The sequence below is a fragment of the Nicotiana tomentosiformis genome, chromosome 11 (assembly GCF_000390325.3).
Source record: "Nicotiana tomentosiformis chromosome 11, ASM39032v3, whole genome shotgun sequence".
NCBI classification, from domain to species: domain Eukaryota; kingdom Viridiplantae; phylum Streptophyta; class Magnoliopsida; order Solanales; family Solanaceae; genus Nicotiana; species Nicotiana tomentosiformis.
This window is the reverse complement of record NC_090822.1, coordinates 112,481,448-112,501,538: the sequence shown is the minus strand read 5'-3', so window position 1 is coordinate 112,501,538 and position 20,091 is coordinate 112,481,448.

The window sequence follows — 20,091 nt, the reverse complement described above, 5'->3', positions numbered from 1 at the left end:
TCGAGGAACCCTAGATGCTGTCAGAGTAAAGGACCGTCAACAAGTGCTTTATAGTGAGTTGTAGATTCTTATCCAAGACTTGTATTATTTGATGATGCCATGTGAATCGCTAGAAACATGTGAGGTGTATGGCTAACCCAATAACGAAAGTTTCGTAAGGGGTCTGGAGCAGGCTACCATGAGACAAAAGATCTTCTTCTAAAGAGATTCGATTCGGAACTTTTATATGTCCAAGGTTCAATATTGAAATAATTTCAGAGGTGTTTCCTGACTTTGTCCGTGTCAACAAACAATTCGAAATACCTCAACTTTTTTAGAACAGGTCCGAGTCAAATAGAATGATTCGAAGCACTTCTTTATCCCCGGGATCATAATTGAATCATTTTTGTTTGTTTCTAAACGATGTGGTAGATAAGTAGCCCCAGAAAGTTTCAGTTTATGCTCCTACCTATTAGCCCCGGGATCGCTGCAACCTCAAACTCCATTTTATTTAGTTAGTAGAACCTTCTAACTATAAACCATATATTACTCTTATACAAATTCTCTTTTTTCTCTTGTTTTCATCCAGGATTTTCTCTAAAGACGGGGAATTCTAAATTAATTACTTATCTTATTTCTTCTTTAATTAGAAATTCTTTAAAGATTTCTATTTTTTTCTATAAGTAGAATCAGGAGGTCTTTTTTCTTAGTGATTTAGAATAGAATAAGTAATCAAATAGAAGAGAATGTATAGGAATTTCCATCTCAAGATTTAGAAGATCTTGTGTTGGTATATTCCTTATTATTATTATTATTATTATTATTATTATTATTATTATTATTATTATTATTATTATTATTATTATTATTATTATTATTATTATTTAATAATAGTATTAGAATTCAAATCCAGGTGGCGGGGTTTTCATTGGTTGAATACAGAAAAAGAAGACTACCTTTTTTGTGTTGTGCTTCGCTAGGTCGAGGTAAGTAAGGTATACGAAGAAAAGCCTATTTGACAATGAAAGTGACCAAAGGTATTCGTTTTTCAAAAAACTTTAGCTTGTACACAAATACAGCAGGCCCTTCCTAAATCCATGTGAATTCCTCTTCGTAGTTTTTCATTTCACCAAGCCCGTGAAATGATTTGACTTCCAAAATTCAATAAGATTGGGGATATCAAAAGAAAGGGAGTCTCACTAATTCTTTTATTGTGAATATGAATATGTAATTCGCCTCCGAATATTAATGACGAAAGGTTGGTTTGTTTATCCGCGATTGAAAAAATCAATATCGATTGGATCCGTTGATATGCGTTTTTTCTTTCATCTGCTTAAACAATTGCCGTGAGTAAATTTATAGGAATAATTGGATTTCACTTAGTTACAAGCAAGAAATAATAATGAAGAAATAAAAATTATACAATTTTTTTATTTTGCATTTTTATAGGGCTATACAGACTCGAACCGCAGACCTTCTCGGTAAAACAGATCAAATTTATTATTATTAAAATGATCTGAACTGTTTCAAAGACCCTTTTGCATTGGGCTCTTTCATTAACTGATATAAATATCAGTTAGTCTGCCATGTTTTTTCTTGACAGAAAAAAAAGATAAGAAAATGGCTCCATGTGCTCTGATTCATTATTTAGGAGAATTACCAAAGTGTTTCAAAGGTGGGATTATCTTGAAGTAGGTTTGTCTCTGGCCTAGATCAACCTAAGTTAAATGAAGTCTCTATCGTTCTGCTAAAAAAATAAAATATGAAACTTCATACACCTTAAAGTTCATATGAAGAAAAGAGATTTTTTGAGGTCCTTATACTCATTATGCCTAGCATTGAATAGATTGCGTATTCACCTTATCAAGATCTAAAATCAATGATGGGTTCTCTTTGGCACCTCCTAAATGGGCGTCCAAATTGGACCGAACTCTTTGTCAGGCTATGGTTCCCTCAAAGTTATGGAGTAAGACATCGATTTCTCAACAAGATCAGTTTTTCTGATTTTATGATGAACTCTCTTGAAAACATTGGTGCGCGTGTAAACGAGTTGCTCTACCATCTGAGCCATAGCCCTTAGTGCTTGTGATACATAATTTATCACGTAGATAAATTCTTGTCAAGATACATATTCCATGATCCAACATCAACAATCTTTGATCTCTTTGAGTGGTATTCCTTAGATTAGTATTGCTTATTAAGTAATATGATATTTATAATCCATCGACAGGATGGGTTTCATTTGGTTCTCTTTGGGATGATAAATGACCTACTTAACTCAGTAGTTAGAGTACTGCTTTCATACGGCGGGATTTATTGGTTCAAATCCAATAGTAGGTAAAACTTATTAGATACCAGAGTCAATGGTATCTAATAAGGTTTACGACCCACCCTTAGGGATATTGATTTTTTGATTTTGTATCTTTTCTATTTCATTTTTGAATTTGATGTTTTGCATCAGAATTGGATTCTGTTTGATTGTATTAACCCGATAAAATCTAAATACGATTAGATAGAGAACTTCTTTTTATTATTCGAACGTACCAACTAGTTATGAAATCGGATTGATAGCCTCCACCCGTGTTCTAGCTCATCGGAGAGCTAGATTTGCCTCAATTATTTGTCTCCTTCCTTCAGGCTTTTTCACATTAGCTTCCGCTAGTTCAAGAGTTTGCTGAGCTTCTTGTGGATCAATGTCACTACCCTTCTCTGCATCATTTACTAAAACAGTGATCTCATTATTTCTTATTCTAGCAAAACCACCCATCAGATCCATCGTTAACCATTGGTCGTTAAGACGTATTCTCAAAATCCTTACATCTACAGCTGTGGCAATAGGGGCGTGATTTGGAAATATGCCAATTTGACCGTTATTAGTAGATAAAATAATTTCTTCCACTTCTGAATCCCAAACAATTCGATTAGGTGTCAGTACACTAAAATTTAAGGTCATTTCTTCAAATTGCTCTCCATTTCTAAGTCTTCGCGGTAGCTTTATCGATATTACCTACCAAATAAAAGGCATGTTCAGGAAGACCATCTAATTCTCCGGAAAGGATCAATTGAAATCCTCGAATTGTTTCTACTAGACCAACATATTTCCCTGGAGAACCGGTAAATACTTCTGCTACGAAAAAAGGTTATGATAAGAAACACTCAATTTTTCGCGCTCTTGCTATAAGTAAACGATCCTCTTCGGATAATTCATCCAATCCAAGGATAGCTATAATGTCTTGAAGTTCTTTGTAACATTGTAAAGTTTGCTTAACTCTTTGGATGATTTTGTAATGTTCCTCACCAATGATCCGAGGTTGAAGCATGGTTGACGTTGAATCTAAAGGATCTACTGCTAGATAAATACCTTTGGCAGCCAATCCTCTTGATAGTACGGTAGTAGCATCTAAATGTGCAAATGTCGTAGCAGGAGCAGGGTCGGTCAAATCGTCTGCGGGTACATAAACTGCTTGAATAGAGGTTATGGACCCTTCTTTGGTAGAAGTAATTCTTTCTTTTAAAGAACCCATTTCAGTACTCAGGGTGGGTTGATAACCCACAGCGGAAGGCATTCTACACAATAAGGCCGATACTTCGGATCCTACTTAGACGAAACGGAAGATATTGTCAATAAATAAAAGTACGTCTTGTTCATTAATATCTCGGAAATATTCCACCATAGTTAGGGTAGTCAAACCAACTCTCATATGAGCTCCCAACAGTTCATTCATCTGACTGTAAACTAGGGCCACTTTTGATTCTGTAATATTTTCTTCATTAATCACTCCAGATTCTTTCATTTCCATGTAAAGATTATTTCCTTCCCGAGTACGTTCACCCACTCCGCCAAATACGGATACGCCCCTGTGAGCTTTAGCAATATTGTTAATTAATTCCATAATAAGTACTATTTTACCCACTCCAGCTCCCCCGAATAGTCCGATATTTCCTCCACAGCGATAAGGGGCTAAAAGATCTACTACCTTCATTCCTATTTTAAAAATAGATAATTTTATATCCAACTGTATAAAGGTGGGTTCAGATCTATGAATAGGATACATTGTACTAGTATCTACAAGCCCTAAATTATCAACAAGCTCTCTGAGCACGTTAAAAGTTCGTCCAAGAGTCGCTCCCCCGACCGGAACACTTATAGGAGCTCCTGTATCAATCACTTTCATTCCTCTAGTTAGACCGTCTGTAGCACTCATAGCTATAGCCCTAACTCGATTATTTTCTAATAATTATTGTACCTCACATGCAATATTAATTGGTTGACCAACACTATCTCAACCTTGAACTACCAGAGCGTTATAAATATTCGGCATCTTGCCCGGGGGAAAGGCTACATCTAGTACCGGACCGATGATTTGGATGACACGCCCCGGTTTTTTTTTTTCAAGCGTGGAAACCTCAGAACCAGAAGTAGTAGGATTGATTCTCATAATAATAAAATAAATATGTCGAAATGTTTTTGCAAAAATTATCGAATTCAAAATAAATGTCCGCTAGCACGTCAATCGGTTAATTCAATAAAATGGGAATTAGCACTCGATTTCGTTGGCACCATGCAATTGAACCAATTCAATTGTTTACTTATTCACTGAGACTGAGTGAATTTGCAAGCCCACCCAACCTATTTTAATTTTAAAATCTCAAGTGGATGAATCAGAATCTTGAGAAAGTCTTTCATTTGTCTATCATTATAGACAATCCCATCCATATTATCTATTCTATGGAATTCGAACATGAACTTTATTTTCTATTTCTATTACGATTTATTATTTGTATCTAATTGGCTCCTCTTCTTATTTATTTTTGATTTCAATTTCAGCATAACGATTTATGGCTAGCCTATTCTTTTCTTTGTGTTTTTCTTTCTTTTTTATACCTTTCATAGATTCATAGAGGAATTCTGTATATTTTCACGTATAGGATTTACATATACAACATATACCACTGTCAAGAGGGAAGTTCTTATTATTTAGGTTAGTTAGGTATTTTCATTTCAAAAATTAAGTAAAAAATAAAAATTGGGTTGCACTATATATATGAAAGAGTATACAATAATGATGTATTTGGCAAATCAAATACCATGGTCTAATAATCAAACATTCTGATTAGTTGATAATATTAGTATTAGTTGGAAATTTTGTGAAAGATTCCTGTGAAAAGTTTTATTAACGCGGAATTCGTGTCGAGTAGACCTTGTTGTTGTGAGAATTCTTAATTCATGAGTTGTAGGGAGGGATTTATGTCATCACAAACAAAGACTAAAGCAAGTGTTGGATTCAAAGCTGGTGTTAAAGAGTACAAATTGACTTATTATACTCCTGAGTACCAAACCAAGAATACTGATATGTTGGCAGTATTCCGAGTAACTCCTCAACCTGGAGTTCTACCTGAAGAAGAAGGGGCCGCGGTAGCTGCCGAATCTTCTACTGGTACATCGACAACTGTATGGACCGATGAACTTACCAGCCTTGATCGTTACAAAGGGCAATGCTACCGCATCGAGCGTGTTGTTGGAGAAAATGATCTATATATTGCGTATGTAGCTTACCCTTTAGATATTTTTGAAGAAGGTTCTGTTACCAACATGTTTACTTCCATTCTAGGTAACATATTTGGGTTCAAAGCCCTGTGTGCTCTACATCTGGAAGATCTGCGAATCCCTCCTGCTTTTGTTAAAACTTTCCAAGGTCCACCTCACGAGATCCAAGTTAAAAGAGATAAATTGAACAAGTATGGTCATCCCCTGTTGGGATGTACTATTAAACCTAAATTGGGGTTATCCGTTAAAAACTACAGTAGAGCTGTTTATGAATGTCTTCGCGGTGGACTTGATTTTACCAAAGATGATAAGAACGTGAACTCACAACCATTTATGCATTGGAGAGATCGTTTCTTATTTTGTGCCGAAGCAATTTATAAAGCACATGCTGAAACAGGTGAAATTAAAGGGCATTACTTGAACGCTACTGCGGGTACATGCGAAGAAATGATCAAAAGAGTTGTATTTGCTAGAGAATTGGGTGTTCCGATCGTAATGCATGACTACTTAACGGGGGGATTCACCGCAAATACTAGCTTGGCTCATTATTGCCGAGATAATGGTCTACTTCTTCACATCCACCATGCAATGCGTGCGGTTATTGATAGACAGAAGAATCATGGTATCCACTTCCGGGTATTAGCAAAAGCGTTACGTATGTCTGGTGGAGATCATATTCACTCTGGTACCGTAGTAGGAAACTTGAAGGTGAAAGAGACATAACTTTGGGCTTTGTTGATTTACTGCGTGATGATTTTGTTGAACAAGATCGAAGTCGTGGTATTTATTTCTGTCACGACCTAAACTAACCCCTGTCGTGATGGAGCCTATCGTGGAACTAGGCAAGCTAACTCATTTCCAAAACAAACCGATATTTTTATTTTAAAGATAATTTCAATGTTATTTAACATAAAAACCTTCGTAAAGGAGTTCCAATCAAAATAAAAGTGCGGAAGAAAAAGCCCGACATCGGGTTGTCACTAGTCATGAGCATCAACTACAATCTGTCTAACAATATCAAGGCTAACTCAGCCGGAAAAATAGCTAAATACAACTAGAGGAAGATAAGAGGGAGAAGAGCAGGGGTTGCGATCGCATAACAACTACCTTGCTATCTCCAAGAAAATCTTCAACCAGAACACTCAATAACCGCTACCATGTCCAACTACACCTGGATCTGCACACAAGATGCAGGGAGTAACGAGAGTACGCCAACTCAGTAAGTAACAACAATAAATAAAGATTGAGCAGTAGTGACGAGCAATAAAGCATATAACGTTCATATCAGGAAATCTCAGTAAATTACCATATGCTTTTAAAATCAGGATTTAAATCAAAACATCTCGTTTAAACTCAGTTCCAGTAAAAATCATTTAAAAATATTTTTCAATAGTTTTCAAACAGAGGAAAAATGCAAAGGTGAGCAAAAATGATGAAATCATAAACAGCCCCTCGGGCAAAAATTACTCATATACAGCCCCTCGGGCAAACCTCACAGTCACTCGTGCCACTCGGGCATACCTCACAATCACTCTTGCCACTCGGGCATACCTCACAAACACTCATAACTCCCAGTCACTCACCACTAAGCACTCGCACTCAGTAGGTACCTGCGCTCACTGGGGGTGTGTACAGACTCCGGAGGGGATCCTTCAGCCCAAGCGCTATAATCTGCACGGACAACTCACGTGCTGCACGGACAACTCACGTGCTATAATAATAAAGTATGCTGCAGGCGGGAAGTCCCGATCCACACTCATCCTCATAATCAGGCCATCGGCTGATATCAAACATGCTACGGCGAGCAGCCTGATCCCATAAATATCCTCACAAATCAGGCCCTCGGCCTCGCTCAGTCATAAACTTCTCAAGCCACTCGGGCATTTCAGTAAAACAGGGCATTTGACCCAAAACATTTATATGCATCAAAATAGAGTCATAAAACTGAGTTATGCGGTAAACAAGTATAAACATGACTGAGTATAGATTTTCAATCAAAAACAATGAGAGGATAGTAAGAAAAAGTCCCTAAGGGTCCAAACAGCACTTGCACAAGGCCCAACCATGGCATTCAGCCCAATTTACAGAAATTCTTTCTAAAACATATAAGTATCGTATAATTTCCATAAAATATGCAACGTTATAGTTGCTACGGGACAGACCAAGTCACAATCCCCAAAGGTGCACGCCCACACGCCCACACGCCCATCACAAAGCATGTGCGTCACTTCAAAATAGTAGGATGATACAAAATCCGGGGTTTCATATCCTCAGGATTAGATTTACAATCGTTACTTACCTCAAACTGATCCAATCTCTACCCCGCAATGCTCTTGCCTCTGGACTCGACCTCTAAATGCTCCAAATCTATTCACAATCAATACAATACCATCAATATAAGAAAAGCTTCAAAAATTAGACCAAAACCCGAAATTGGCTCTAACCCGGCCCCCAGGATCACATCTCGAAATTAGACAAAATTCACCAAAATAGAAAGCTCATTCACTCACGAGTCTAACCATACCAAATTCATCAAAATCCGACATCGTTTGATCCTTCAAATCCCTAAATTACTCTCTGAAAATTCCAAGCCCTAACCCCTCACTTTTACTAATTACAATGATTAAACAACGGAAAATCACCATATATACAAGTATTAGGGCTCAAGTAACTTACCTCAACGAAACCCCCTTGATTCCCTCTTCAAATATCTCCCAAAAGCTCCAAAAACCGAATAGAAATGGTGAAAAATGTACCAAAATTGCGAAGGGTTCTATTTATGGTTTCTGCCCAGGTTTTTCGCACCTGCGGCCATCTTTCTTGCACCCGCGTGACCGCACCTGCGGTCCAAGGAGCCACACCTGCGCAACTCACTTACGCGCCCAGACTCCGCATCTGCAGCAAACCCGTCGCACCTGTGTAGGCGCACCTGCGCATTTCCTCCGCTTCTGCGAAGCCTGCCCAGCATTTCCCTTTTTCGCATCTGCGCCCCAGGTTTCGCCCATGCGGGCTCGCAGATGCGACCTCCAACTAGCACCTGCGCATCCTTCCTAGCCCAACGTTGCCCGCACCTGCGCACTCCCCACGCACACCAGCGGCCTCGCACCTGCGACTCTTGCTTCCGCAGGTGCGGAAATAGCAGAAGCACCAGCTTCAGCTGCAAATTCCAACTTCGACAAATCCGTTAACCACCCGGAATCACCCCGAGGCCCTCGGGACCTCAACCAAAAATACCAAAAAGTCATATATCAACATATCATTTAGTCGAACCTTTGAATCACTCAAAATAACATCAAATCATCAAATTACCCTCGGATTCAAGCCTAAGAACTTCTAAATTTCCAAATTCGGCAACCGATGCCGAAACCAACCAAACCACATCCGAATGACCTCAAATTGTGCACACACATCACAAATGACACTGTGAACCTACTCCAACTTCCGAAATTCCATTCCGACCCCGATATCAAATTTTTCATTGCCGACCGATATCGCCAAATTTCCAATTTCGCCAATTCAAGCCTAATTCAACCACGAACCTCCAAATCACATTCCGGATGCACTCCTAAGTCCAAAATCACCTAACGGAGCTAATGAAACCATCATAATTCAAATCCGAGATCGTTTACACATAGGTCAACATCCAGTTGACTTTTCTAACTTAAGGTTCTAAATAAGAGACTAAGTGTCTCATTCTACTCCGAAACTACTCTAGGCCCGAACCAACTAACCTGGTATATCATAATATAGATTAAGAGCATAAAGGAAATAAAAATGGGGAAAACGGGGATATAACTCCCGAAACGACCGGCTGGGTTGTCACATCCTCCACCACTTAAACATACGTTCGTCCTCGAACGTGCCGAGAGTTCTTCCAAAAGCCAAGAAATGGCTGTGTAACTTTCCCATACACATACCCGGGGGTGATCCCACGTAACCCTATCCCATACAAGTCCGATAGCACAGCACAACTAAAATTCCTCAATTCAACCTAGCCCACAAGCCTTCGAATCAAATTTCCGACATCCGAAATTTCTTATAAAATCAGAAGTTCGCATCTACATACCGTATAAGTCTGAACAAGCTGTACCAAAATCCGTACCCATAACTCAAATACTCAAATTCAAATACCGCATAACTCGAATGCTCGAAGCAATGATTTCAAATCACAGTATCGATTCAAATTAACCCAGTGCTGGTAATAAACATCATATCAGACAAAACCTCATTCTAAAACCTTCGTACACTGCCGATGATGAAAGAAACATACCGAATTCATAACTATTCATTAGACCAACATGTCATGGAGTTCCCGTTCCTTCTACAAGAACTATAGCCAATTTCAAAGCCGACTTCCGATATTATCCTCCCAATTATACCACAATCAAATCTGATAGTATCCATTCTAGGGCCGATGACCTCGTTTCATCCAACACGACCACTCTAATGACATGACACATCAATACAATCTAAAGCCACAATCCGTGCAATCCGTGCACCAGATAGCAACATTCCAAGTATACCCAATCGTAACAATGACCCAAATAGGAGAACCGTTCTGCAAGCTCGACGAGTACCACCCTGACGCAATGCTAAGAACCCATCACACACCGCAGAACCATAACATATGAATCTTACATGAGGGATCATATTTCCACATAACTCTGTTGCAATACGCGACACTATCCAAATACTGGTCCATATGAAACACCTCAAGCCACCGTGTTAAAATCAATAACCATGTGCAATTCGACATCAAATACCCAAAGTGCATTACCATAACCACGGAGAAGCAAACGACACCATGCCACATAAAACCCGAAAGAACATAACCAATACGTCATCAACCAAGCAATATCCAATACTATTCTCGCTCAAATTCCGCTATAAGGCCACAATAGAACCGCACCAGATGTGCATGTAACCAACAAATCACAACTCCTCGTAGCATAAAAGAGTAACTCACAGATCATTTCAGAACACGAATAAGATTCACACCAACCGAATGGCACATCCTTTAACAATATCAGTATGGAGCCAATCAATCCGGCTCGGTGTAGAATACACATCCTAATTGGGCCTACCAATGGGCCCTAAATCAACTATGGTCATCCACCAATAGACAAACAACCTATGAAAGTCCACAATGACGGAATCATAATACCTTCTATCATCTGGCTAGCTCCGACCACAACTTCACAGTCCACAACCATGAAACAATCTGCTCCTGAGAACTCCCAATCTCCAATTCCATAGAACACATGAATCACCATATTTGATTCCACCTCCACCGCCCGAATGCCTAACACCTCTCTCATACACAATCATCCCACGAGAAACACTATGTTCTTTCAATATTGCCTTCGAATTGCTACTTTTTCCTTGTTAGAACACTACTATCCTTAACTAAAACTTACCCCAAGAACTCTAGCATAGAATCACGCCGCCCTAAGGCTTATAAGACACCGAATTCCCTTTTTATGTATCCCAAAGGTTCCACAACCAAAAATGCTTACTCCGAACAGACTTTATGTGAACCGAAAACTGTTTCATGCACCTTCTTGATACTGAAATGCATAATTCACAATGATATAAAATGCCACGAGTCTCGACACCACTCAATGCAACTCCCAGTTTTCTAGCCATATTTATAAATCTTGAATCCATTGGAACCACTCTCGAGAGTCATCCACTCCACTCAATTCTCAAATTAACCGAGCAAACAGACCGAAACGACCTGTGCCCCATTAGTACACCAACACCCGAGGGAATAAAGAGTAACCCACACTCCTACGCAATCGAGCAAAATCCCCCTCGGGCAAAACATCACTCATATACAGCCCCTCGGGCATACCTCACAATCACTCTTGCCACTCGGACATACCTTATAATCACTCATGCCTCCCAGTCACTCAGCACTCGGCACTCGCACTCAGTAGGTACCTGCGCTCACTGGGGGTGTGGACAGACTCCGGAGGGGCTCCTTCAGCCCAAGCGCTATAATCTGCACGGACAACTCACGTGCTATAATAATAAAGTATGCTGCAGGCGGGAAGCCCCGATCCACACTCATCCTCATAATCAGGCCCTCAGCTGATATCAAACATGCTGCGGCGTGCAGCCCGATCCCATAAATATCCTCACAAATCAGGCCCTCGGCCTTGCTCAGTCATAAACCTCTCAAGCCACTAGGGCATTTCAGTAAAACAGGGCATTCGGCCCAAAACATTTATATGCATCAAAATAGAGTCATAAAACTGAGTTATGCGGTAAACAAGTATAAACATGACTGAGTATAGATTTTCAATCGAAAACAATGAGAGGATAGTAAGAAAAGGCCCCTAAGGGTCCAAGCAGCACTTGCACAAGGCCCAACCATGACATTCAGCCCAATTTATAAAAATTCTTTCTAAAACATATAAGTATCGTATAATTTTCGTAAAATATGCAACTTTACAGTTGCTACGGGACAGACCAAGTCACAATCCCCAACGGTGTACGCCCACACGCCCGTCACCTAGCATGTGCGTCACTTCAAAATAGTAGGATGATACAAAATCCGGGGTTTCATACCCTCAGGACTAGATTTACAATCGTTACTTACCTCAAACCGATCAAATCTCTACCCCGCAATGCTCTTGCCTCTGGACTCGGCCTCCAAATGCTCCAAATCTATTCACATTAAATACAATACCATCAATATACGCTAATGGAATGAATTCCACAAGAAAAGCTTCAAAAATTAGACCAAAACCCGAAATTGGCTCAAACCCGGCCCCTAGGCTCACATCTCGAAATCTGACAAAATTTACAAAACTAGAAAGCTCATTCACTCACGAGTCTAACCATACCAAATTCATCAAAATCCGACATCGTTTGATCCTTCAAATCCTTAAATTACTATCCAAAAATTTCAAGCCCTAACCCCTCACTTTTACTAATTACAACGATTAAACAACGGAAAATCACCATATATACAAGTATTAGGGCTCAAGTAACTTACCTCAACGAAACCCCCTTTCTTCCCGCTTCAAATCTCTCCCAAAAGCTCCAAAAACCGAATAGAAATAGTGAAGAATGCACCAAAATTGCGAAGGGTTCTATTTATGGTTTCTGCCCAGGTTTTTCGCACCTGCGGCCATCTTTCTCGCACTCGCGTGACCGCACCTGCGGTCCAAGGAGCCGTACCTGCACAACTCACTTACACGCCCAGATTCCGCATCTGCGGCAAACCCGTCGCACCTGTGAAGGGGCACCTGCGCATTTCCTCCGCTTCTGCGAAGCCTGCCCAACATTTCCCTTTTCCGCATCTGCGCCCCAAGTTTTGCACCTGTGGGCTCACAGATGCGACCTCCAACTCGCACCTGCGCATCCTGCCTAACCCAACGTTGCCCGCACCTGCGCACTCTCCACGCACACCAGCGGCCTCGCACCTGCGACTCTTCCTTCTGCTGGTGCAGAAATAGCAGAAGCAGCAGCTCCAGCTGCAAATTCTAACTTCGACGAATCCGTTAACCACCCGAAATCACCCCGAGGCCCTCGGGACCTCAACCAAAAATACCAACAAGTCATATATCAACATATCAACTTAGTCGAACCTTCGAATCACTCAAAACAACATCAAATCATCAAATTACCCTCGGATTCAAGCCTAAAAACTTCTAAATTTCCAAATTCGGCAACCGATGCCGAAACCAACCAAACCACATCTGAATGACCTCAAATTGTGCACACACATCACAAATGATACTGCGAACCTAGTCCAACTTCCGGAATTCCATTCCGACCCCGATATCAAATTTTTCATTGCCGACTGAAATCGCCAAATTTTCAATTTCGCCAATTCAAGCCTAATTATACCATGGACCTCCAAATCACATTTCAGACGTATTCCTAAATCCAAAATCACCTAACGGAGCTAATGAAACCATCAGAATTCAAATCCGAGATCGTTTATACATAGGTCAATATCCGATTGACTTTTCCAACTTAAGGTTCTAAATAAGAGACTAAGTGTCTCATTCTACTCCGAAACTCTGGGTCCGAACCAACTAACCCGGTATATCATAATATTGCTTAAGAGCATAAAGGAAATAGAAATGGGGAAAACAGGGCTATAACTCCCGAAATGACTGGCCGGGTCGTTACATCCTCCCCCACTTAAACATACGTTCGTCCTCGAACGTGTCGAGAGTTGTTCCAAAAGCCAAGAAATGGCTGTGTAACTTTCCCATACACATACCCGGTGGTGATCCCATGTCACCCTATCCCATATAGGTCCGATAGCATAGCATAACTAAAATTCCTCAATTCAACCTAGCCTAGAAGCCTTCGAATCAAATTTTCGACATCCAAAATTTCTTATAAGATCAGAAGTTCGCATCTACATACCGTATAAGTTTGAACAAGCTGTACCAAAATCCGTACCCATAACTCAAATACTCAAATTCAAATACCGCATAACTCGAATGCTCGAAGCAATGATTTCAAATCACAGTATCGATTCAAATTCACCCAGTGCTGGTAATAAACATCATATCAGATAAAACCTCGTTCTAAAACCTTCGTACACTGCCGATGATGAAAGAAACATACCGAATTCATAACCATTCATTAGACCAACATGTCATGGAGTTCCCGTTCCTTCTACAAGAACTATAGCCAATTTCAAAGCCGACTTTCGATATTATCCTCCCAATTATACCACAATCAAATCTGATAGTATCCATTCTAGGCCCGTTGACCTCGTCTCATCCAACACGACCACTTTAATGACATGACACATCAATACAATCTAAAGCCACAATCTGTGCAATCCGTGCACCAGATAGCAACATTCCAAATGTACCCAATCGTAACAATGACCCAAACAGGAGAACCGTTCTGCAAGCTCGACGAGTACCACCCCGACGCAATGCTAAGAACCCATCACACACCGCAGAACCATAACACACGAATCTTACACGAGGGATCATATTTCCACATAACTCTGCTGTAATATGCGACCCTATCCAAAAACTGATCCATATGAAACACCTCAAGCCACCCTGCTAAAATCAATAACCATGCGCAATTCGACATCAAATACCCAAAGTGCATTACCATAACCACGGAGAAGCAAACGTCACCATGCCACATAAAACTCGAAAGAACATAACCAATACGTCATCAACCAAGCAATATCCAATACTATTCTCGCTCAAATTCCGCTATAAGGCCACAATAGAACCGCACCAGATGTGCATGTAACCAACGAATCAAAACTCCTCGTAGCATAGAAGAGTAACTCACAGATCATTTCAGAACACGAATAAGATTCACACCAACCGAATGGCACATCCTTCAACAATATCAGTATGGAGCCAATCAATCCGGCTCGGTGTAGAATACACATCCTAATTGGGCCTACTAATGGGCCCCAAATCAACTATGGTCAGCCACCAATAGACAAACAACCTATGAAAGTCCACAATGACGGAATCATAATACCTTCTATCATCTGGGTAGCTCCGACCACAACTTCACAGTCCACAACCATGAAACAATCTGCTCCTGAGAACTCCCAATCTCCAATTCCATAGAACACATGAATCACCATATTTGATTCCACCTCCACCGCCCGAATGCCTAACACCTCTCTCATACACAATCATCCCACGAGAAATACTATAAAAAAAAAATCTTCAGTGCCACCTCACAAAAATTTGAATATCAACAGTCGATCAACCAGGAGAGTGCCGCAATACCAGCGAAGTACCCATAAATCAAAACACACTGCCCCTTCTGAAATGTACACTCTCATCAAGCTATACCAGATAGTAACATCATTTACCTATTCATCGGAAACCATTCATGTTGCCTAAGAATTTATGTCCTTCCCTTCAAAATTGAACTGTGACCTTGTACATGCAAATCCTATTCCCGTACAACACACCACATCTATTATGCCATCATGTGACAAGCATAAGAATTCCATTATCAACTCTGAGTCACTAGCAAATTACATACCTTATTAGTCAGAAACCTCTTTCTTGCTTTTTTCTAGGAGGAAATCATAACACACAACACGTTCCGTACATCGGTAGAAAATATCCGATTCAAACCATGGTAGAACCCATCCTGAACACTTTGAAATCCATTTGCACATAACCAAGCTATCTGAACTGAATTCCTCTAACTCCACTAAGCCACACAGGTTGCCAAATTCGAGAGCATTGCCATGAAACACCTGTAGATACTAGCCACATCATAAGTACCCAAAGAACCAATCATACCCATTACTGTGCTAACCCAACCTACTACCAAGCTGTCCTATTTCTCCAAGTTCTTTCTATATTGCCTTCAAATTGCTACTTCTTCCTTGTTAGAACACTACTATTCTTAACTAAAACTTACCCCACGAACTCTAGCATAGAATCACGCCTCCCTAAGGCTTATAAGCCGCCGAATTCCCTTTTTATGTATCCCAAAGGTTCCACAACCAAAAATGCTTATCCGAAGAGACTTTATGTGAACCTAAAACTGTTTTCTGCACCTTCTTGATATTGAAATGCATAATTCACAATGATATAAAATGCCACGAGTCTCGACACCGCTCAATGCAACTCCCAGTTTTCTAGCCATATTTATAAATCTTGAATCCATTGGAACCACTCTCGAGAGTCATCCACTCCACTCAATTCTCGAATTAACCGACCAAACGGACCGAAATGACCTGTGCCCCATTAGTACACCAACACCCGAGGGAATAAAGAGTAACCCACACTCCTACGCAACCGAGCATAATCCCGCTCCATGTACACTACATTCTCTATGAATAACCACTCAATTATTTTATGGTCCTCCTATAACCATAGAGTGTAATACAACTTGTGTCCAGAAATTCCTTTACCCGAGTCATCCTCGATCCCGACCTCTGCAAGTCATAACTAATTCACCGGTATACCTCGAACCGAAACTAATACGACCCATAACCGTGTAATCAACTCATCGATAGTAGACTCCCCCACTTAGCCTTAAGCTATAATTATATAAAATTAGAACCCGTAAGGATTTCTCCTTCTCAATTACCAAGGTCTCGCACCGTTAACCTGCCAGACTTCTTGAAGTCTTTTATTAAGCCTTTCATGAACATTCTGAATCTCTAGCCAAAATCACATACGCGACCCCCTACTGGGTAGCAAGTAATATTCCTCGCAAAAGCTTCATCAACATCATGCCACCGCTAGCTGCACACAGGAGATAACCCACATGTGGAATTCCTCACCGACATCTTTCAATGACACTGCACAGAGTACAACGACCACTAAATCCGTAAATTCTCCTGAGTTCATGCTCACCCACCATTTGTATAAGTCTGTACTTTCCTTATTGACATCAACTGTACGTCAACAATACCTTCCGAACTTAAGTCATATTGCACCTGATACGATAATCATATCTTCACGCCTCTATTCATTTCAAACACACTCCTTTCTGCCATATTCAATCTTCCTTTGTACACTAACCATCACTCCAAATAGAGTCTGCAGGCCGATTCACATACTAACACGATTCCAAACCATTCTACACTTTCTCAAGGCGCACGACTACCTTACTAGTGAATTCATATGCTAATCTGCCACTCTTACTTCGGTTAAATCATCTCCTTTAAGAAACTTCTCAACCTCTACTTCTCCTACTTGACCTGCTAGTACTTCAACCACCGCGAAACACTTTCCGTCATGTATTCCCTCATACTTTGCTACCCAACTGTTGCGTCGAAATGTATCTCTGTCGCACCTGAACCACTAAAATGTTACCGACTCTAAGTGTCTTCAAAGATCATCTTTCTCGAGCCATCAACATCAAAAATACCCATTCGCAACCACAATTACTACACAATCACTTACTCTTCTTGAGTCCAAACTCATTGACAAGACATGTGAATTTAATTTGCCCCAAAATTTAACAACGTGAAAGATCCTTCAAAACATTCACACTCGAGACCGTATGTCACATCAAAATAAAAATCAAGCGCCTAATGGCTTTCCTTTATATTTCAAGGAAACACTTCTCGTCACATTCAAATAGTATTAACTCATCCCGCAGTTACATCATACTTATCACAAAGCCATTCTACCGCTCATCGAGCCACGAATTCCACTCGTAGGGGCATTACCAGACATATGAGTCCAAATGTACATGTTATAACTGAAGCTACCGAGCCAAAACTACGGTTTAAACCTGGCCTCAAGTCCTCTAGACTAGCCCATCACCAAAACACATAATACACATCTCGAACCTCATTCATAGAATCACAAGCCGGTGATGCACAACTGATACCGAGCGCTCATGTGCGCATACGAGATGCGTGGAAGGAATTCAAAGAGTTATGTCTCAAGCTGAATCAATTTCGCACGATAGAATACAAGAAAGTGAAATTTTCCTAAGGGTTCTGCAGCCTCTCGAAGATAAGTACAGACGTCTCCGTACCGATCCGCAAGACTCTACTAAACCTGCTCATGACTCGTGAGACCTATGTAACCTAGGCTCTGACACCAATCTGTCACGACCCAAACTAACCCCTGTTGTGATGGCGCCTTTCATGGAACTAGGCAAGCCGACTCATTTCCAAATCAAACCGATATTTTCATTTCATAGATAATTTCAATGTTATTTAACATAAAAACCTTCGTAAAGGAGTTCCAATCAAAATAAAATTGCGGAAGGAAAAGCACGACATCGGGGTGTCACTAGTCATGAGCATCAACTACAATCTGTCTAATAATATCAAGGCTAACTCAGCCTGGAAAATAGCTAAATATAACTAAAGGAAGATAAGAGGGAGAAGAGCAGGGGCTGCGATCGCATAACAGCTACCTTGCTATCTCCAAGAAAATCTTCAACCAGAACACTCAATAACCGCTACCGTGTCCAGCTACACCTGGATCTGCACACAAGGTGCAGGGAGTAACGTGAGTACGCCAACTCAGTAAGTAACAACAATAAATTAAGATTGAGAAGTAGTGACGAGCAATAAAGCATATAACGTTCATATCAGGAAATCTCAGTAAAATACCACATGCTTTTAAAATCAGGATTTGAATCAAAACATCTCGTTTAAACCCAGTTCCAGTAAAAATCATTTAAAGATATTTTTCAACAGTTTTCAAACAGAGGAAAAATGCAAAGGTGAGCAAAAATGATGAAATCATAAACAGCCGCTCCGGCAAAACATCACTCATATACAGCCCCTCAGGCAAACCTCACAGTCACTCGTGCCACTCGGGCATACCTCACAATCACTCTTGCCACTCGGGCATACCTCATAATCACTCATGCCTCCCAGTCACTCAGCACTCGGTACTCGTACTCAGTAGGTACCTGCGCTCACTGGGGGTGTTTTCATACTCCGGAGGGGCTCCTTCAGCCCAAGCGCTATAATCTGCAAGGACAACTCACGTGCTATAATAATAAAGTATGCCGTAGGCGGGCAGCCCCAATCCACACTCATCCTCACAAACATGATGCGGCGGGCAGCCCCAATCCACACTCATCCTCACAAACATGATGCGGCGTGCAGTCCGATACCATAAATATCCTCACAAATCAGGCCCTCGGCCTCGCTCAGTCATAAACCTCTCAAACCACTCGGGCATTTCAGTAAAATAGGGCATTCAACCCAAAACATTTATAAGCATCAAAATAGAGTCATAAAATTGAGTTATGCGGTAAACAAGTATAAACATGACTGAGTATATATTTTCAATCGAAAACAATGAGAGGATAGTAATAAATAGCCCCTAAGGGTCCAAACAGCACTGGCGCAAGGCCCAACCATGGCATTCAGCCCAATTTACAGAAATTCTTTCTAAGATATATAAGTATCGTATAATGTCCATAAAATATGCAACTTTACAGTTGCTACCAGATGAACCAATTCACAATCCCCAACGGTGTACGCCCACACGCCCGTCACCTAGCATGTGCGTCACTTCAAAATAGTAGGATGATACAAAATCCGGGGTTTCATACCCTCAAGACTAGATTTACAATCGTTACTTACCTCAAACCGATATAATCTCTACCCCGCAATGCTCTTGCCTCTGGACTCGGCCTCCAAATGCTCCAAATCTATTCACATTAAATACAATACCATCAATATACGCTAATGGAATGAATTCCACAAGAAAAGCTTCAAAAATTAGACCAAAACCCGAAATTGGCTCAAACCCGGCCCCCGAGCCCACGTCTCAAAATCTAACAAAATTCACAAAACTAGAAAGCTCATTCATTCACGAGTCTAACCATACCAAATTCATCAAAATCCGACATCGTTTGGTCCTTCAAATTCTTAAATTACTCTCCAAAATTTCCAAGCCCTAACCCCTCACATTTATTAATTACAATGATTAAACAATGGAAAATCACCATATATACAAGTATTAGGGCTCAAGTAACTTACCTCAACGAAACTCCCTTGATTCCCTCTTCAAATCTCTCCCAAAAGCTCCAAAAATCGAATAGAAATGGTGAAGAATGAACCAAAATCGCGAAGGGTTCTATTTATGGTTTCTGCCTAG